The sequence below is a fragment of the Pantherophis guttatus genome, chromosome 1 (assembly GCF_059756535.1).
Source record: "Pantherophis guttatus breed Tessera chromosome 1, ASM5975653v1, whole genome shotgun sequence".
NCBI lineage: Eukaryota > Metazoa > Chordata > Lepidosauria > Squamata > Colubridae > Pantherophis > Pantherophis guttatus.
In genome coordinates, this window is record NC_142063.1 from 23,622,953 (window position 1) to 23,644,891 (window position 21,939).

The following is a 21,939-nucleotide window of genomic DNA, read 5'->3' on the forward strand; positions in this document are numbered from 1 at the left end:
AAAGCAGGAAATCCTGGTTTCTAGTGAATCTAAATCACGCCACACAGCTGTTTCCCCCTCGCTGTTATACTTACCTTCGCAAGCCTCATTTTTCTGCGCATTTAGCTCGTACTGCACATGCATGTGTGCAGCGTGCTTTTTGTGTGCACTGCACATATGCATGTGGCACATGTTTGGCACGTACTGCGCATGTGCGGCCAGTGAACCGGTGGCAAACTGGTTCAGATTTTACCACTGGTTTAAAGCAGGGGTGAAATCCAGCAGGTTCTGACAGGTTCTGGAGAACCGGTAGCGGAAATTTTGAGCAGTTCGGAGAACCGGCAAATACCACCTCTGGCTGGCCTCAGAGTGGGGTGGGAATGGAGATTTTGTAGTATCCTTCCCTGGCCATGCCCACCAAGCCACGCCCACCAAGCCACACCATGCCCACCAAGCCACATCCATAGAATTGGTAGTAAAAAAATTTGGATTTCACCACTGGTTTAAAGACATAATTTCTCTCTTCGTCCAATGCAGTTTTTGCTGGGAATGCAATGTAATACATTTCATTTGGTGAGGCAGTTGATAAGATGGTCAGGAATGTTAGGTGTGTCATACTGTCCACTGGATCAGTTTCTTCGTGGTTCAGAGACCTGGAGAGCCCTCTTGTTGTCTTCTGCTTTAATAAAAGGATTCAAACTGGGGTGCCTACACAAAGTAGCCTTCTGACAAGAGTTGTGGGGGGTTGGGTGGGGAAGGGATCCGTATAACTGCATAAATATATTTGTGGAATCCTTGGTGCTTTCTGAGCTTAGTTGTTTGCTTGCAGATGTCCCCAGCAACCAATATTCAGATAAGCAGAGATTAACACCAGACAAATATCAATCAGAAAACAATACCCTGATCAAGGACCTACCAAGGAGAAGACCACACCGGCACTGATACGGTAAGCAACTGTATATTATCAGGGAGTAACTCCCATACTCACTAGCACCACCTAGTAGGGTAATGAAATATCTGCAGGAAAACAACCAAGTTCAAAGAGCACCAAGAATTCTACAGTTCAACCCTGAGTTATAGATATACTCATCTATCTGATCCTTTCGGTTTTCTGTGGGCATGCACTTTTTTTTTGACAACTGGAATCTTTTGTCCGTGGCCTTTCTTTTTTTTGACTTGAGCTGCAAAAAAACCAGATTACATAAACTCATTTTAAACATAGATTTGATGCTGTTTTGAAAGTCCTGTATTTAAAGAAGAAAAAAAAGATGTATCATTTTTATGACACTTACTCTGTGCTGTGCAAAAGGTTGATTTAATCCAGCCCATTACATCTCCCAGCCTTGGGAAATGGTAGAAGACTAAGAGGAAAAGCCCGAAGCAGGTTTTGAAAATGGGGAAATACCAGGAGAATTCACTAAGGGAAGCATGTTGGATCTGGTTGTGTACAAAGAATCAGCTGCTGGAGAATGGGAATTTAGGAGTTAAAAGGTTTTGTCTGGCAGCAAGACAGCGAGGGGAAAGCTCAGAGATATTCCAGTTTTGGAGATAAGGAGGGGGAGAAGGATCTGTAATAAGTTACAAACAGAAAGTGGGAGAAAGAGAAAAGTAATTAGATTAAGGCTTGATTTCCTCTATTATTCTATATGTGCATTGAAAAACAGACTGGTTTTGCAAATAATACTTGTACATTCTACTAGATCACATTACTTCATTAGTATAGGTATCATTTTGTCCAGAATATAATCACTCATTTGCTTATCAGCGCAGTATGGTGGTTCAGTGGTTAAGATGCTGGGCTTGAGGGCTGGGAAGCCAACAGTCTGGGTTCAAGACCCAAGCTCCTGTCCTCATCCCAGCTCCTGCCCACCTAGCAGTTCGAAAGTATGCAAATGCAAGAAGATAAATAGGTGCCATTTTAGTGAGGAGGAGACAGCCTTCTGTGATATCATGCTGGCCACATGAATACGGAAATGTCTTTGGACAACTCTGGCTGATGGCCTCAAAAAAAAGAGATGAGTGCTGCCCCCTAGAGTGGGCAATGACTAGCATAGTAAAATCCACAACGACTCCTTTACTTCCTTCGTCCCAAAGGTGCTTTTTCGGGAGGCAATTGGACTTTCTTGTTTTTTCTTTGAAGACGTTTCGCTTCTCACCCAAGAAGCTTCTTCACTTTTGACAGGATAGTGGAGAATAGTGGAGAATGGAAAAATGACTGAGAATCTCTACAGACTTTACTTCCTTTGTTTATCTACTGTGTTTATGTATACAGATCTGGATCAGTTCTTATCCTGACCAATCGTCCCACAGGGGGGATTTGTTCGTGGTTTCCCTACCAGCAGATGACTCTTGATGGGGGAGGAACTGTCATGACTTACAACTAAAATTCGAATCCCAATTGTGGTCATAAATTGAGGACTACCTATTGTAACAAGAAAATGATGGAAGATTCCGATACACCTTTCACATCCCCTTAATTACTTATACAAAACCGATAGGATTCATACCATGCTAGCTAATGGTTTGCTCTGCATGTTGTGTGAATGTAACTAAACACCGCTTATTATGTTTGGTTACATTGACACAACATGCAGAGTCATAAATATGCCGAAGCATAGTTATAAATCACAATACTTGAGTATATACCATGGAGGATAAACTCAACAACAACAACAAAACTAACAAAAGAAAAACAAAAGCCAAAAGCACCCAGGTGGAAAACCTTTTTGTGACTGGGTGTTACCTGCATCATTTTGGTATACAATCAGTGGTGGGATTCAAGTAATTTAACAATCGGTTCTCTGCCCTAATGATTTCTTTCAACAACCAGTTTGCCAAACTTTTATATTTATTATTATTTTTTTATTTTTAAAATTTCTATACCGCCCTACTCCCGAAGGACTCAGGGCGGTGAACAGCCACAGGATAAAACACATAAATACAAAAATTTAAAATAGAATAAAAACGAATTAAATAATTTGGCTGAACAAATTTAAAATACCCTATAATTTAAAAACAAATTAAAATTTACATTTAAAAAGGGGAGAAGATTTAGGCCAGGCCAGCTTGATGAAATAAAAAACTGCTCAAAAAGTTAACAACCGGTTCTCCCAAAGTGGTGTGAACTGGCTGAATTCCACCACTGTATACAATGAAGAGTTCAGTGGAAGGGACAGTGATGCAAATTGCATGGAACTATATCATAGATGTGGCTAAGGCAACCCCATTGCTTTTGAGTCCTTTTCCTAGTTTTCAAAACTATACGGTAAAAGTAAAGGTAAAGGTTCTCCTTGCACATATGTGCTAGTTGTTCCTGACTCTAGGGGGTGGTGCTCATCTCCGTTTCAAAGCCGAAGAGCCAGCACTGTCCAAAGACGTCTCTGTGGTCATGTGGCTGGCATGACTAAATGCCAAAGGCGAACGGAACGCTGTTACCTTCCTACCAAAGGTGGTCCCTATTTTTCTACTTGCATTTTTTACATGCTTTCGAACTGCTAGGTTGGCAGAAGCTGGGACAAGTAACGGGAACTCACCCCGTTATGCGGCACTAGGGATTTGAACCACTGAACTGCCGACCTTTCGATCGACAAGCTCAGCATCTTAGCTACTGAGCCACCGTGTCCCTTCAAAACTATATTAAGCATATATGAGGAGTCAGTCTAGAACTCAGGAGACAGTGAGTTCTAGTCTTGCCTTAGGCAAGAAGCCAACTCTCAGCCTCAGGAAGGAGGTAATGGTGAACCACTTCTGAAAAACCTTCCCAAGAAAGCTGTGTCCAGGCAATTTTGGAGAGTCAGACATATTTGAATGTGGAAAAAACCCCATCATGGTTTGTGTGCCTTTACCATTGCAAAATGACAGTTAATGATGCCACCAATTTTCAACAACTGAGGTCAAAGGCCAAAGAAAGTTTTCTTAGGTTTTGTTCACTTGAATCAGAAAGGAAACATCTCATAAAATAGATTAACATATTGTTTGAACAAGGCCTCTGTTTTGTCGTGGGTTTTGCCACAGGAAAATCTTATTAAAATCAACCCACCTCTCATAAAGCTGTTGAGTGTTTGCCCCCACCCAAAAGAAGTTTTAACATTTTAAAACATTTTGACTAAGAGAGAGACTTGTACCCATCTCCGCAACAAGGCCAGACTGTAAGTATCTGAGAAGAACAGCCACAAAATGATTGAATAAAAAAGGTTATTTTGCAAAAAAACCCCAAAAGGTTGGAAAATCAATAGACCTGGAGTTTAAAATTTAGTATGGTGTTCCTGAAACTTAAGCTAATGACACAAGATAAGAATAGCTTTGATGTATGCAACATATATATGCAAACAGATAAAAATTGTGTGTTTTAGATCTCCAAGTACCTCTATCCTCCCAAATATTCATGAAGAATTCTCAAGATTTTGATAATATGCAACTTTTATCATAAAAGCTTGATTCATTACCTAGCTTTAAAAATATTGTATTGGAAAGAATAGACTTCTTTGCTCATTCTTCTTTTATATTACTGATTATGCTAGTCTCTGTAATGAAAATGTATACAAAGAGAGCAGAGGTGGGTTTCAGCAGGTTCTGACCAGTTCTGGAGAACCGGTAGTGGAAATTTTGAGTAGTTTGGAGAACCGGTAGTAAAAATTCTGACTGGCCCCACCCCCATCTATTCTCTGCCTCCCAGGTCCCAGCTGATTGGGAGGAAATGGGGATATTGCAGTAACCTTCCGTTGGAGTGGGGTGGGAATGGAGATTTTGCAGTAACCTTCCATTGGAGTGGGGTGGGAATGGAGATTTTGCAGTATCCTTCCCCTGCCACACCCACAAGCCATGCCCACCAAGCCATGCCATGCCCTCCAAGCCACGCCCACACAACTGGTAGTAAAAATTTTTGAAACCCACCACTGAAACAGAGGTGGTATTCAGATGGTTTGGAACGGTTTGGGTGAACTGGTAGTAGCGACCTGCGGGTGGGTGTTGTTGATGCCACACGCATGTGCTGTGTTGTTTGATGTCACATGCATCTGTGGATGGTGTGCGTGAGCGAATTGCCGTGTTTTGTGATGCCGCACACATATGTTCACTCACATTTTCAGTGCTGGGCGAACCGGTTGCTACAACGTGTAAATCCCACCTTTGTATACAACTCTTCTCATGGAAATATTTCTAATATAATATCGTTCAAGGCTTAGCAAAGTTATGAGGAGACGTTTGGCCCATTTCAGTTTTTACAAAGCCTTAGAGAGTATTAAGCATTGGAGCTAAACAATTAGCTATAGCTTTTCAAAGGTGGATGTCCTGTACATCTGCTCTACTGGAGTGATTTGCCCTCTCCAGTTTGGATATCATCCACATGTTGGACTTCAACTCCTAGAAAACCTCAGGGAACCTAGCTATTGCTGCGAATTCTGGGAGCTGATATTCCTAGCGTGTCTTGGTGGAGGGTCTTTATAGTGTGACAAATGATCTTCCAAAACAACTAGACACAAGAACAGTTTTTTTTCCAAATGCCATCACTCTGCTAAACAAATAATTCCCTCAACACTGTCAAACTATTCACTAAAGCTGCATCACTACTACTATTAGTAATGGCTAATGGGCCAGGGTATCTTCGAGACTGCCTTCTACCGCATTAACTCCCAACGACCGGTAAGATCCCACAGAGTTGGTCTCCTCCGGGTCCCGTCAGCTAAACAATGCCGGCTGGCAGGCCCGCGGGGGAGGGCCTTCTCTGTGGCTGCCCCAGCTCTCTGGAACCAGTTACCTCCTGAGGTCCGGACCATCCCCACCCTATTGGCCTTCCGAAAAGCGGTGAAGACCTGGCTTTTCCAGCAGGCCTGGGACCGTTGATCTCACTCTTGCGATCCAGCGAGATCCGGCCATGAATGGTGTGAATGAGTTTTAATGTTTTTAATTTTTAAATGTTTTTTGTAATGATTTTAAATGCATTGTGAGCTGCCCTGAGTCTTCGGAGAGGGGCCGCATACAAATTGAATTAATAAAATAAATAATAAATAAATATTAGTCTTCTCATCGTTCCTATCACCCATCTTCTCCCACTTATGACTGTATGACTGTAACCTTATTGCTGGTATCCTTAAGATTTATACTGACTGTTTCTCTATGACTATCATTCTATGACTATCATTAAGTGTTATACCTTATAATTCTTGATGAACATTTCTTTTATGTACTCCGAGAGCATATACACCAAGACAAATTCCTTGTGTGTCCAATCACACTTGGCCAATAAAGAATTCTATTCTATTCTATTCATTGTTCCTATCACCCATCTCCTCCCACCTATGACTGTAACTTATTGCTGTAGCCTTACGATTTATATTGATTGTTTCCTAGTATGTTTTGATTGCTTATTTGTACCCTATGATTATCATTAAGTGTTGTACCTTATAATTCTTGATGAATGTATCTTTTCTTTTTATGTACACTGAGAGCATATGCACCAAAGACAAATTCCTTGTGTGTGTCCAATCACACTTGGCCATAAAGAATTCTATTCTATCTGTACTTGAGCTATCTCAAAGGTAGTCCCAAAGGTGCTTTTTCAGGAGGCAACTGGACTTACTTGTTTTTTCTTTGAAGATGTTTTGCTTCTCATCCAAGAAGCTTCTTCAGCTCTGAAGACTATCTCAGAGTAGCTGCCAGGGCTTGGCAGTTGATTTCCTATATTGGGTCCAAGAGGTAGCTGTTGATAGGTGGATCTGAAGGGTGCATCCTCTAGCTCTCTGAGGGTCCATAGAGGAGATGAACTGAACTGAAGACAAAGTTATGAATTTGTTAGTCTGGTGAATGTAGAAAGTCACTTGGCCATTGGAACATCGGAGCAGGTCCATTGTGTGTTGCTTTGTTTGAAAGAAGCCTTGAGTATTTAATATTACATGTTTTGACAGCACCAAGAATTGTATTTGCACAATACTGGAAAAACAAGGACACACTTAAGAGAAGAAGATATAATAAAAAAAATATTAGACTGTGCAGAAATGGATAGATTAACACTGAAGATAAAAGAAAAAGATGACACAGAATATTTTCAAACTTGGGACTTGTTTTATCAATGGTTAGATAATAGAGGTAGAAACTAGGAACTGAAAAAGCATTATTATGTAAATAAACTGACCCAGACAGTACGCTGTTCACCAAGCACTTATTGTATGTAAAGAGAAAATATATAAATAAACTGGAAAAAAAGAAGCAGCCTTGAGCACTGTGCATTTAGATTATGGTGATACCTTCAATAGTCCCCTCAATATTTATTTATTAATTCAATTTCAAGGCCACCTGACTCAATGGCCACACTGGGCAGCTTACAGATAAAAGTTAAAGAAAACAAAATCCATCAAGAAGAAAAAAGAAGGCAACTAACTGGAACCAAAACCCAACAAGCCAGGGGTGCTATTCAGCAGGTTCTGACAGGTTCTGGAGAACTGGTAGCGGAAATTTTGAGTAGTTCAGAGAACCAGCAAATACCACCTCTGGCTGGCCCCAGAGTGGGTTGGGAATGGAGATTTTGCAATATCCTTCCCCCAGGAGTGGGGAGGGAATGGGGATTTTGCAGTATCCTTCCCCTGGAGTGGGGAGGGAATGGGGATTTTGCACTATCCTTCCCCTGCCACACCTACCAAGCCATGCCCACCAAGCCACACCATGCCCCCACCAAGCCACACCCACAGAACTGGTAGTAAAAAAATTTGAATTCCACCACTGCAACAAGCCAAACAGCCAATAACCAAACAACTCTATTCTAGCCCAGAATCCCAGCTAATATATCAGCAAGAATAAATTCCAAGGCTGCATCTTTTTCCACATTTGAAAAATACATAAAAATACATGTGCAAAATGAAATGTAATTGAACTGTAATCAAAACACAACAACTGAAAGCTAACATTTTTGCCCTTGTGTGAAAGTAAGGGTACCTCTCTAAAGCAGGCAAATATTTATCTTCTAGTTGTCATAAGTTTGGTTTTCTTTGCTGGAGAAGCAGCAATATTCCAATGAGAATGATGTATCTGTTTCTTCCTGGGGGTGGGGGGGCAGAGCTGGGATTCAGCAGGTTCTGACCAATTCTGGAGAACCGGTAGCAGAAATTTTGAGTAGTTCGGAGAACCAGTAAATACCACCTCTTACTGGCTCCACCCCCATCTATTCTCTGCCTCCCGAGTCCCAGCTGATTGGAAGGGAATTGAGATTTTACAGTATCCTTCCCCTGCCACACCTACCAAGCCACGCCCACCAAGCCATGCCATGCCCACTAAGCCACGCCCACAGAACCGGTAGTAAAATTTTTGATTCCCACCACTGGGGGGGGGGGATGTCTTTCTTTCTATGTCAATGGCAACGTTTACCACAATTATTATGAAACAAATTATTTCAGAAAACTCATTGATTAATAAAGCAAATGATCATCTGTGCATCTACCCTAAAAAGAACAACAGGCAAATATCCTTATGATTGACTGTTTTTTTTTTTTTTAAACCAGTCATTCAGAACCTTGGAAAGAAAATGCTATTAAGGTAATGGTGAATCTGGCTTCATATTATACTCTTCAAACTGAAGAAGCAGAGCAGCATTTCAGAAACTTTTAGCAAAGAGGAAAGAGGTTAACACTTGGGCTTGTATTTTTGCCAGCTGCTTTTTATCTAGAGAGAGATACCTATTCAAGCATGGAATTGAATACAGCCATTCACTGTCAGCCCTGCTCTTTAACTTATGCAAAGTGATTCTTGCTACAATGGCCAGAAATTTTGCATTCGTCCTTTGCCTGTGGAATGAGGAGTTTAAATGATTTCCAACGGTGCAGAATTTGTACACAGCTAAAAAATAATGCTGACATTATTTTTAAACTTAAGTAAGAATCTCCTCGGCTGTTGGCAAAGAAAGATTTCAGAGCTACGCTCAGGGATGATGGAGTGGGGGGAGGGAAGCTGCATTTTCCCCTCAGTATTTGGCAGGAGAAGCTGTTTTAAGATATTATACTGTTGGTGGAAGGATAGAAAGTGTGTGTGTGTGGGGGGGGGGGCTGGGGCAAAGAGTGCAGGACAAGAAGTAATGGGTGGAAGCTTGTTAAAGAAACCTAGAAGTGAGGAGAAATTTTCTGACACTGATAACAGTTATTCAATGGAGTAGCTTGCCTCCCAGTGTTTTCAAAAATAGACTGGAAAATCATTGATTGGGATGACATAAGACTCCTGCCTTGATCAGGGGGTTGGACTAGAAGACCTCCAAGATCCCTTCCAGTCCTAAGATTCTATGTTTTATGAGATAATATGCATCAGAAAGTAAGAAGGCCTTTTTTTTTCTTTTGCATAAAGAGCTCTGTAGGATTAAACTGCCTAAACCAGCACATTGTTTTTAGCAACTGCCAGTTAGTATCCACAATGTGCAAAGAAAACAGCACAAATGCCACAGTTGTCCTATTTGTCTGCCAGCAAAAATAGAGCTTGGAAGGGCCACATGCTCTGTTTTCACTGGCAGAGGGTTGCAGGAGGCCGTCCCAGTCGAAAACGGAGCTCGGGAGACCGTTTTGACTGGCAGAGTGTTCAGGCTACCACACGAGTGATGTCAAGCTGGCCCCGCCCACCCTGGCCATGCCCACCCTGGCCCCCTGAGGTGAAACACAACCCTGATGCGGCCCTCAATGAAATTGAGTTTGACGCCCCTGTTCTAAAGGAAGAACGGAAAATCAGGAGCCTGAGTGGCACAGCAGACTAATGCTACTGTTAAAGGTAGTATTTAGCTTCCAGCTGCCTGCAATTACTGCGAGTTCAATTCTCACCAGGCTCAAGGTTGACTCAGCCTTCCATCCTTTCTAAGGTAGGTAAAATGAGGATCCGGTTTGTGGGGGCAATAAGCTGACTTTGTATAAAATATACAAAAGTATGAAGGCTATTGCTTAATGCATTGTAAGCCACCCTGAGTCTCCGGAGAAGGGCGGCATATTAATAAATAAATAAATAAATAAATAAATAAATAAATAAATAAATAAATAAATCTCCTTTCTCACCCCACTCTGCAGCCAGCCAGAGGTGGTATTTGCCGGTTCTCTGAACTACTCAAAATTTCCGCTACCGGTTCTCCAGAACCTGCTGAATTTCACCCCTGATGTCACAAATCTTAATGGTACTCTCTTCAAGAATTGTGGCTGCAATATACAGTATGTCTAATTAGAAAGTGAATTATTTTCCATAATTAAGGGGTGTCTCTTGAGCTGCTCTGCAATTTTCTCCAAATGTATCAATAAACCTCAGGATCTGGGTTGCTGGAGAAAGGAAGACATTATTGAGAAGTCAAAGATGGGAACATCTTCAGCTACCAAATCATGCTGACCTGCCGACAACAGAGAAGCTGGTTCATTTTGATTTTTTTTCATTCTTTTGTTTCCATTCTTTTAAAATACTGATCTTTAGAACTGTTCTGCAAAATGAGGGCTTTCCTTGATCCCAAAGCAGGATTAATTGGTCCAGGAGCCAAATGTCCATATGACCCACTGGCTTTAATTAAAAGGAACTCTTTTACCTTTCCCGATGACAAAGTGGATTCCCATCTCTGATATAAGTAGGAACCCCATCCCACCCCCAAATAATTTGTACCTCAGAGTCAAATGTTAATAAAGCAAGTGGCCCTGAATTCAGCAAGTGACATGAAGCGTCCACGAGAAGTACACTATTTTATTTGGCACTTCACAGCATGTAAGATTGACAGCTCCCCCAAGTATACAATTCAAAATAAACTGTGTGGTAACAAGGGGGATGAGGAGACAACAGCCTGATATTAAAAAGATACTTGCAAGCTTTCAAGTGACTGAAAAGTGTCTTCCAGAGTTCAAATTGCACCTGAGTTTTGCACCCAATTTCAAGAAGATTCCAAATAAACTAAGAGTGAGAAGGGCAATGAAGATAATCAGGGATTTGAGATCAAGTTCTGTGAGTTGAAACTCAAAGAACTGTCAACCCTGCCTTGTTCAACTCTAGGCAAGAACGATCCATGACTCCATCTTTGGAGTAAGGTATAGTTTAAACCAGGGGTCTCCAACTTTGGCAACTTTAAGCGTGGTGGACTTCAACTCCCAGCAAAGCTGGCTGGGGAATTCTGGGAGTTGAAGTCCTCCAGGCTTAAAGTTGCCAAGGTTGGAGATTCCTGGTTTAAACTCAAGTGAAGTAACAGCAAAGCAAAGACAGGTCTGAGGTTTCTGTGCCAATCCCCTAGTCAAATCCCCCTGGTTCCCACATCTGCCCTTCTGCTGGTTCATACTCAAACCAGATGTTTTCGAAGCGGCCATCCTTGGAATGCAGCTGCACTCTTCTTTTTGATCGGGTGCCCTTGAGATGTCGTCTCTGACCAGTACAAAGTACTTTCGTGTTCCCTCTTTCTTCCTTCCCGAAGAGCTTCCTTCCAGTGGTGGGTTGCTACTTGTTCACCCCAAATCGGGCGAACCAGTAGCGGCAGAGGTGGGAGGCTCCACCCACCCGCTTGGACACTTCTGCGCATGCGCAGAAGCGTCGCATGCGTGTGCAAGCGCACGTGTGCTCACAAGCAAACCAGTAGCAATGGATTTTGAAACCCACCCCTGCTTCCTTCCCAGTGGTGGGTTCCTTCCAGTTCGGCCCAGTTCCACTGAGCCGGTAGCTGTGATGATATGATGTCACCGAACCGGTTCCGCCCCCCGCCCCCACCCCCGCGTTATTCTTACCTTTTATTTGGCCCCAGCCCCAATCTATTGCTGCCTCCTGAGTCGCAGCTGATGACTAGAGGGAAAAAAACTGTTTAAACTCTTCCCCTGGGGCTTCAAAGGGCCTCCCTACAGCTGATCAGTGTTAAAAGAAAACAAATGAGTAGACCGGTGCCTGCAAAAATAACTGGGTAGACCAGCGCCTGTAAAAATAAATGGGTAGACCAGTGCCTGCAAAAATAACTGGGTAGACCAGCGCCTGTAAAAATAAATGAGTAGACCGGTGCCTGCAAAAATAACTGGGTAGACCAGCACCTGTAAAAATAAATGGGTAGACCAGTGCCTGCAAAAATAAATGGGTAGATCGGTACAGCTCTGCAAGCTGTTAAAAGCCTGGTAAACCAGTACCTCTGCTAAATCCTAAAGAATTGTCACATGACCATCAAGCCACGCCTACATAATAAGCCACGCCAGTGGCTTTTTTTACTACCAGTAGTAAAAAAATTTAGAACCCACCCCTGTTCCTTCCCCCCTGGAGTTTATGGCAGGCTGGCATTGAGGCAAAGAGAAGGCAAAAGCAAGGTGGCAGATCTGACACTCTTTAATCTTGAGAAACCATGTTTAAACTTGAGAAAAGGAGGAAGGATTACAATATTTGAAAGGGGCTTTGAATGCTGTGTGCCTTGAAACCAGGGGAACCGCTGGGAAACTTCAATTTTTCAATTTTCAGATTTATTTGGAGAATTGAGATAAGGAGAACTATACCTATATCAATATAGTTAATCCGAACATTGGTTTATGTACTCAGTCCAGTTCTTCCCAGAGTTTCAATTACTAATTTTTCCAGTGGCTAGAAATAACTTGATATGGAACTAGGGAATTTAGTACACAAACCGCCTACTTCTACTCTGAGCTATGTCTTCAGATCCATCCTGTGATATATATATATATATATATATTTTAGTGCTTCAGGAATGTAAAGAGCGGGCATGAGTAGGAGGGAAGTGATCAGCCTGGAAACAAGTCCATAAAACTCATTTAAAACCTCTCTTACGACACAAATGTGATTTTGCATCCTGAGTGGAAAGCCGCTGCAAAAGTATTCGCCTCTGAATGTCACTTCAATCTTGTTTGCTTAATGTGATGATGAAAGGAACGCTTGTGATGATAAAAGGAACACATAGGACTCCATGATGCTGAAAACCTTCTTACCCAGGGTGGTAAGAAGAATACTTAAAAAATAAAAATAAAAAATAAAAAAAGTAAAGTGCTACTCAAACTGGCATTAAGAAATAAATATTTAGTGTGGGCAGTGAATCAAAGATGTTAAGAAATGTTGTGTATGGCAATTCTGCATGATAGTGGGTGAATAAGCTAGTTAGTAGATTGATTAGTCTAAGAAAAGGGATTTTTAAGTGTTATATTTAGGGGAGTGGAGGAAATGGATAGAGTGGAATAAATGCTAAACTAGATTTTATGGGGAAGGCCGCTTTGGAATGTTATAGTAATATATATAGAAGATTAAATGTTAAAGTAGGACTTATCGTATAGTTTTAAAGTGGAGAAGTTATTCTATAATGTCATAGTATAATGTCTTTTTTTTTCCCTTTCTTTTCTCTTTTTTGATATGTATGGATAAAGGGGGATGTTATAATATTAATAATATTTTTAGTAAGTAAAGGTCAATATCTAGAGGAGGGAGTAAGTAATCTGTTATGAATTAGGTTTTTTTTTGTTATGAAGAAGTCACGGGGGGGATGGGTGGGGAGGGGGGGTTAGGGAGGGGGAGGGAGAGGGGGAAAAAAGGGGGGAAAATTTGTATTTGAAAACTTTTTCAATAAAAAAATAAATAAATAAAAATACAAAAAAAAAAGGAAATAAATATTTAGAAGTGTTCCAGCCATTACAGGGACTCTTAGAATAGCCATTTAAGATCAGGAAGCTGGGAGGAGATCACACAGGTAGATTTTATTTAGAAAATTTGCATTTAAATCACTGATGAACGTTTGTCCATCACATGTCAGAGAAGATAGAAAAAGGATAATTTTTTATCTGTTGGAGAACTCTAAACAGGCTTCTTCCATTTCACAAATCACATGAGCAGATGGAACTGGTTTGTTTTTGTTAAATTCTCTTATTTTGTTTAGGCATCAGTCTTATGTGGACTAGATAGTGATCCTAAGGGCTATGAAGTATTTCAGGTTCAAAGGGGAAAGTAATCTTGGAGCATGCCAGAGTGGTATGCACCGGGGTGGGTTCTACTTACCTTTACTACTGGTTTGCAGCGGGGCTGCGCGCACGTGCTCGCTTCGCACGAGCAGAAGTTTCTGTGCATGCACAGAAGTGTTATGATGATGTCGGGGTCGGTGGGCGGAGCCTCCCACCGGTTTTACTACTGGTTCTATAGAACCGGTGCGAACAGGGGGCAACCCACCACTGGTATGCACATAACACCTTTTGGAAACACCTTAACACTGCCCCCCCCCCCCGATAGTGGGAAGATCATACCAATGCAAGCTCAGGAAATAATAATAAACACCCTCAAAAATATAGTATCCATCCTTTGAAATAGGCCAGGCCAAGAAGTACCCATAGCAAAGACTACTGTATTGGAAATCTATTTTAATACGATAAATGTTTCTTTTATTTCTTTTATATAGGCCCAATAATCAGGATGCAAGTCATGAGAACATAAACAGCATTTATTTCTTTGTTTCTATTGCAGGAGATCATCAGGCAAGTCAAAGGAACTGTTCAGGACATCAGAATATATACACAGTAGGAGGAGTCAAATGGTAAGGAGGAGTCAGTGGATGGGACAATTGATGTATAGATGATTAACCCTTACATGACTTTAAATATGTACATATAGTTAGGTATTTTCAACATGCAACAATAAAATAACAGAATCTTAAAAATCTGCCATTTTCCCTCTGCCTGCTCATATACCAAACAGAATCAAGATGGGATCATTCTCAATATATTTCTTTCTCAGGCTCATTTGTCTCTTTTATGTTAATAGTTCTTGTTTACTATCACCAAATTTATTCCTGTTTTATTCTACCTATAGAGTAAGATTGATATGATGCTCAGTTGCAAGGCGTTTAGACTTTACTTAGAATTTAATATTGAACACCCAGTTATAGTGAGTGGAAAATATGGTAGATAACTTTGTATAACATACTAGACTAAGCTAAAATGGATTTGGGTAGTGAGTGGTTCAGTCTTCATGGGAACTTAGACATCGCCTTAGGACTTTGTATGAATGGGGTCATTGAGCCTAAGCATGGTTTATTAGTTGAGACATAGCACGCTATGTGCACTTTAAAGATGTGTGAGGTATTTAAATCTAGGTTTAGTGTATTTTCTGAAAATAGCCTTTGGCAGCACACTTGTTACAGTGATAAAGAAAAGCTAATATTCTTAGATGTTGGCAGGAAGGGTACTTTGTGCCTAAGGTTTGCAATCTTTTGAGAATTTTGAGAACATATTTACTTATTTTAATTGGATTTCTATACTGGTGCAGTCACACAGTGGTTTATAAATAACAACTTATCCATGGTGCAAATTACAGTATTAATACAACGAGAGAAACAGAGCTCATCCATGATTTAAAACTGGACCAATATATTCATAAAACTGGAGAATATATTTATAACTGGCTGACCAACTGTACTCAATGGAACTACATCTACATAAAGGGAAGCATGCAGTGGGGTCAGAGGTGGGTTTCAGCAGGTTCTGACCAGTTCTGGAGAACTGGTAGCGGAAATTTTGAGTAGTTCAGAGAACCGGTAGTAAAAATTCTGACTGGTCCCGCCAGGCAGGGATTTTTGCTACCGGTTCTCTGAACCACCCGCCACCGTCGCTACCGGATCGGGGGATCCTGTCTGAACCGAGAGCATTTCACCCCTGGTACATATGTATACATATATGAGTATAGAAGAATGCTAGTTTCCATGTACTCACACTATATGCTGCTGCCTACATCTGTTTGCTTTGATCTTTTCTCTAGGCAGGCAAGCAGATTTGCAAACGAAGCACTGGACTGCAGCTGCAAATTGTTTTAATTTTCTAAGAAAGCTTAATGGGACCCACTTGAGGCCCTGAATAATTTTTGGAAATAAAGATGATCATAGACATTGGTGCTTTGCTTTCCAGTGGGCCAAGTCTCCCCCCCTCCTTTTTTAACTTAAGACATGTCTTTTTTATTTTCTTAGTTGTGCAAATTTAGGGTGGGTGGGAGAGAGCTTGACAGGTGCTAAAGAAAATGTTTTTAGATGCATTAATGCTCCTAGGACTGATGTGAATTAGTTTGTTTCTTGGATACATATGCTGATTTCCCCCCACCCCCTTGTTAGTTCAAGGCAGATTACATAGAAAAATCTCATTTTAATCTCATTTTAATCTCCAGAACAAGAGTTCAATGAAATAAAGTCATCTGAGAAAGTGTGAATGGCCTAAAATTCATACAATGAGCATTGTGTGAATTGAACATTTGAATGTGGATCTCCCTAGCTCAACATTCTGATAACATAGCATTATCTGATCAATATGATTATGGTTAGCAGATTTAACAGATTAGCAGAGTTGGAAGGAACCTTGTAAGTCCTCTAGTCCAACCCCCCACCCAAGCAGGAGACCCTACACCATTTCTGACAAATGGCAGTCCAGTCTCTTCTTGAAAGTCTCAAGTGATGAAGCTCCCACAATTTCCGAAGGCAACTTCTGTTCCATTGGCTGATTGTTCTCACTGTCAGAAAATTTCTCCTTATTTCCAGGTTGAATCTCTTCTTGATCAATTTCCATCCATTATTCCTTGTCTGGCCTCTGGGTGCCTTGGAAAATAGCTTGACCCCTTCCTCTCTGTGGCAGCCCCTCAAATATTGGAAGACTGCTATCATGTCTCCCCTGGTGCTTCCCTTCACTAGACTAGCCATCCCAGTTCCTGCAACGTTCTTCATATGTTTTAGCTTCCAGTCCCCTAATCATCCTGGTTGCTCTTCTCTGTACTTTTTCTAGAGTCTCAACATCTTTTTAATAGTGTGGTAATCAAAACTGGATTTAGAGTAGCAAAATCTGTAGACCAACATGGGGAGTCTGAATGATGAAAGCCATGTGATGGCATTGCAGTGTCATTGTGCCGCTTGTGCCAGGTGTGATTATTATTTCTCCAGAGGCTTCCTCACCTGTGTCCACCTGATGTCTGAGCTACACTGCCATGCTGGATGATTCAGTTGAACCGCAGGAAGTCAGTGGCGCCTTCCCTGCTTACAGACTCCACCATTTGGCATGCTGACAGTTTATTGCTTTGTTTGGGAGGCTGAGCAGGAATGAAAGGACACCAGCTGAATATTTCATGCAGGGTTGGGATGCATAATTCACAATAAACGGCTTCAGAGAGAAAGAGATAAGAAGGGGTGGTGAATACTTCAAGTGATGCCTCTCTAGATAGTCAGGAGAGAGAGACAGATAGTTGAGGAGGCAAATTCTCTCCTTTCCCTTTGGTGTTTAATGCAGAGCAGGAATATTCAGAGGGAATTTTGACACATTATTTGTAGGCACATACACCAATGAAGGATGTAATTAGTCTTCGCAGCCAGGGCTCCTCCAAAGCATCTCCCAAGTATTTTGAGTCTTCTCCATCCATCCCACTTTAGCAGACTCTTTAGCTTCAACCTATAACAAGAGGATGGCCATCTAATGCCATGCCAGCTATCCAGGCAGCGGAGTGATTTGAGATCAAAACCCTTCTGGATTTGGCTTTCTTATGTCTCCGTTCTCGGTGACTGGAGCTCTGCCATTCTTTATGCAATCACTGTCCTCTAGTAACCAGCAGAGAAAGTCTCCTGCATTTTTTAAAACCAGGTTTGCTTTCAAATGAATGAAAGTCAACCTGCCTTTGAAAATATCTGTAGAAAGAGTGAGGGACTCTGCGACACTCTCGTGGGTAGTGTGTGCTTATTTACTTAGTGGAGGCAGTAACGAGCGTGTGAAAATTTCTTGTCTTTCCTTGTACAGTCAGTTCCCCAGAGGCTTGAAGCCTCACTGGCTTTTCATGCCTCCATTCAACTCCTCTGTGGATTGTTTTGAGTAGCAGTGTTCTTCCCTTGAAGGAGAAATTCCTGGTGGAAGCCTCCTTCCTTGGAGAAATTAAGAACTCCTTGGTTCAAAGTTCCCCAAGATTGCTTACATCCAATTTTAAGTCTTACTGAAATATATCAATAATATCCCTAAACTGAGAGGCCAGAGAAAAGTGGATGAAAGCAATAACGGCAGCTAAATCAATTTAGATATGGGTGTAATGAACATTTTTAGAGGGTTATGCTTCAATTCTGCAATTGTGTAGCATGTAATTGACAACTGATATTCCTCTCCCTCTCCTGCCTCTATAGCCCCATCCTGATTATGGAATAAAATAAAGCTGCCTCCTACTGTTTTGTCGTTAGGACTAAGGACTCTGTTGTTGAACAAACGGTTAGTATAGATTGGTAATGAGATAATACAATGAATCCTTCTAGCGTGAACATGGATACCCTGCTGGCTTGATAATAAAATGTTTTTTAAAGATCAGTACAAAGAACAGATGCTGTGACAAAAATCAGATTCACTTGGCACCTAACTAACCTGCTCCATGATGATTTAGGTGCTGAGGCTGGCCCTGTTTGGTGTCGACACCCCCTAATTGGGGCTTACCAGCTAGATTCACACAATATGTTTCACTGGGTCAATAATAACAGTAGTACCAGGTTGTATAAACCAAATGAACCAAACATGGCCAGGATAGAGACAATTTTAATTCAAAATTACATCAAAGCAACCATGACTTCAATTGCTTTCCTCTTCCCAGCCATGTTTTGTGAACCCCAAACCCTTTGTCAGTTGCAGAGCACTATCCAAGATCTTTGCAGTTAGCCCTTCAAGGAAAAGAGATGGAGTTGGTTGAAACCCAAGGTCCATTTGTCAATAATTATGGAGATTCTCAATCTTTTTGAGATTATGAGATCTTTAGGCCAAGATCCATTGTATAACTACCTGCCAATGTTCATCACCCATAGAATATGCCTCCTAAATGTTAACTGTAGTATCAAGCTACAGTCAAAGTAGCCACCCAAGGAAAGTTTTCACTAGCATTCTGCAGTCTTGTCATCTCTTGCCATAAGAGTTTATATTAAGTAGAATTCCTCCTCTAACTACACTTGAACAAATAAATTCCCCCTCTTCTCTTCTCTTCTCTTCTCTTCTCTTCTCTTCTCTTCTCCTCTCTTCTCTTCTTCTCTTCTTCTCTTCTCTCCCCTCCCCCTCCTCCTGTCATCCGTGATCCAGGTGTGGCTGCCAGATCCAATGTTGAGGAATTATGAACAGGTTATAAATTGATTAGACACATTTGTTTATTGAAAGTAATCATTGGATATTAAAGGCATTGCACAATGGGGCTTGAAAGTCAACTCTTCAATGAAAGATTGCACTGCTTGATTTTTTTTAAGATCATGGTCTGGATGGAAAAAAGAGGGTAATCTTGATGGGAGGGAAAGAAGAGCACAGTTGAAAGTGCTTGGGAAAAGTTGTGCTGAAAATGCTGATTGGAGTGACTACTAGGAAAAAACAGCCATTGTCACTTTTCCCAAAGTTAGACACAGCTCATCCCCCAATCGTGAGGCATACAATAATTTTACAGGCTCTACCAGGAAACTTAAGGAGGAAGTGCTCAATTCCCCCTTAGCTCTTGTGAGAGTAGCAGACTGCATGACTTAGACTCACCTCAGAGGCATCCACATCGGCATCTCAGTCAGCCAGTTGGCCACACCTTAGTATCTAACCAGTACCCATAGCTGGCTTGTTTAGCTGCACTCTGGCATTGTGAAGAATATGATATGTCCATAGACAGCTTGGTTAGACAGCCACACTGTACCCATACTTTCAGTTAACCAAGGAGGAGTGTAGGTGAGCAGAAGAACAAGAGAAGAAGAGCTGGGAAGGAGATGAAGGAGTGAGAAGCAATGTCTGGGCAAGTCTAATAGCTAAAGCAAGGAACATGGCTGAATCTAGCTGCCAGGATCACAAGCCATGATAAGCAGCCAACTGTGCTTGATCCCTGCCTGGAGCTTGGCTTGAGAGCTCAGCTTGAGTGCTCAAGAGCAACATTGCTTACAGCAGAACTTGGAGTTTAGCCTGGAGCTTGGCAGCAGCTTTGCTGTGCGACTGTAGTTAAATAAACAGCAACTGCGCGGGGCAGCACATAATTGTCAACAAGTGCACAACTTTTAGTGAGAGACATGGATTGCATTTCACTTTAAGAACTTTCACATCTGTAAGGACAGAACACCAAAGACTTGCTTACATGGCTAAGTCAACCATAAGAACTAAGGGAGTGAAGCTATCTTTGCTCAGCCTATTATTGGGGAATGTGCATGATATAATAAACTATCAGGTAGTTTAATCTAAGCTATGTTGTGTTCAGTCATTGAAAAAGGAATTTCTCACACCTGGAAAGATTAGTTTCTGGGAGGAAAAATAAAATATGCTTCATATGTTTGATGTATTTGAACATAGCAGTCTTTTTACAGCTTGTGAATTTTATCTGAAATTGTGCAAAAGTATGAACATTATACATCTCTTAGAGATGCCGGCCATCACAAATAGTAAGAAGTAAGTTTGTGTGTGTGTATAATATTAAAAGCCTAAATGGAAAGGCAGATATTCAAGAAGTTTTTTTTTTTAAAAAAAGCTGAGGAACCCAAGACATTATTAATGCTGAATATTAGTTAAATGATTAGGTCAAAAAAAATATCAAGAAGTCAAATGTGCTTCCTTGATTATAGAAAGGCCTTTGAATTGTGGAATGTTCTTAGAAAATGGGAATCCTGGAATATCTCATTGTCCTGACATTTTTTTTGCACTTGTGTTGAGAGGATTAGCCGGTGACATCACCGTTGCCCTGGGGATGCCCAGTTGGGGGCTCCTTTCATGTCCCTGGCAGGAGCTGGAGTGAAGGACAAGAATTCTCAAGTCTTGACCGTGGGGTTTCTAACCTCCTGCCCAGGATTTCAACCACTTGAGCCACTGTACTCCTACAGTTTACAGATTAACAGAGTTGGAAGGGACCTTGTAGGTCATCTAGTCCAACCTCCCACCCAAGCAGGAGACCCTACACCATTTCTGACAAATGGCAGTCCAGTCCGTTCTTGAAAGCCTCCAGTGATGAAGCTCCCACAACTTCTGAAGGCAAGCTGTTTCATTGGTTGATTGTTTTCACTGTCACAAAATTTTTCCATATTTCTAGACTGAATCTCTCCTTCATCAGTTTCCAATCATTATTCCTTGTCTGGCCTTCAGATGCCTTGGAAAATATTGTCCTGAAATGAAATCTATATATAGTATAGGAAGCCTCAGTCTGAGTGCAACATGGTGAAACAGACTGCCTCCAGATCAGTAAGTATAGCCTCTCCCATTATTCATTGAATCTATATGATGAATGTACTGAGAGAAACTGGACTGGAAGAAGATGAATGTGATTTTAGAATCAATGGGAGAAACATCAATAGTCTATGTTAGGCTGATGACATGACTCTGACAGTTGAAAAGGCAAATGATCCGAAAGTTCTAGTAATGAAACTCAAGGAGCACTGGAAAAAAATGACCTTAAACTTAAATATGAAAAAGACTAAATTAATGATAACAGTTGCAGCAACCAGCCTTAGAACTGACAATGACAATATTGAAGTGGTGCATAGTTTCTAAAGGAACCAGCAGTTGACAAATATGCAACAGTGTAGCATTTGGTAAGATAACAACAAAAACATATTCACATATGGTGAATATTGTGAATAGATGTATATATTCACATACTGTGACAAGTCTATACCTACAAAGATCAGAATCATACAGGGAACAGAAAACATAGAAACATAGAAAACTGGCAGCAGAAAAAGGCCTACTGGTCCATTGAGTTGTCTCCCTGGGTTTGTTCGTTTTTGCTTTCTTTTGAGGTGGCACAGTGGTTAGAGTGCAGCACTGCAGGCTACTTCAGCTGACTACTAGTTGTAGTTCGGCACTTCAAATCCCACCGGCTCAAGGTTGACTCATCCTTCCGAGGTGGGTAAAATGAGGACCAGACAGTTGGGGGCAATATGCTGACTCTGTAAACTGCTTAGAGAGGGCTGTAAAAGCACTGTGAAGCGGTATATAAATCTAAGTGCTATTGCTATTTTTAATTTATTAATTAATTTATTTTTATTTTTATTTTTATTATTTTTATTTTTATTTTATTTATTAATTAATT

The 21,939-nt window shown here is 41.1% G+C and overlaps 1 long non-coding RNA gene across 1 annotated transcript in view; it reads left to right on the plus strand.

The window, feature by feature from the left end:
- The first annotated feature begins 801 nt into the window (after positions 1–801).
- The window catches only part of LOC117677519 (uncharacterized), a 44,502-nt gene continuing 23,364 nt past the window's right edge, over positions 802–21,939 (plus strand). Inside the window, exons 1-3 of the long non-coding RNA XR_004594802.3 lie at positions 802–925; positions 14,383–14,452; positions 20,994–21,089. This is a non-coding gene — a long non-coding RNA (uncharacterized LOC117677519). The remainder of the gene's footprint in view (positions 926–14,382; positions 14,453–20,993; positions 21,090–21,939) is intronic.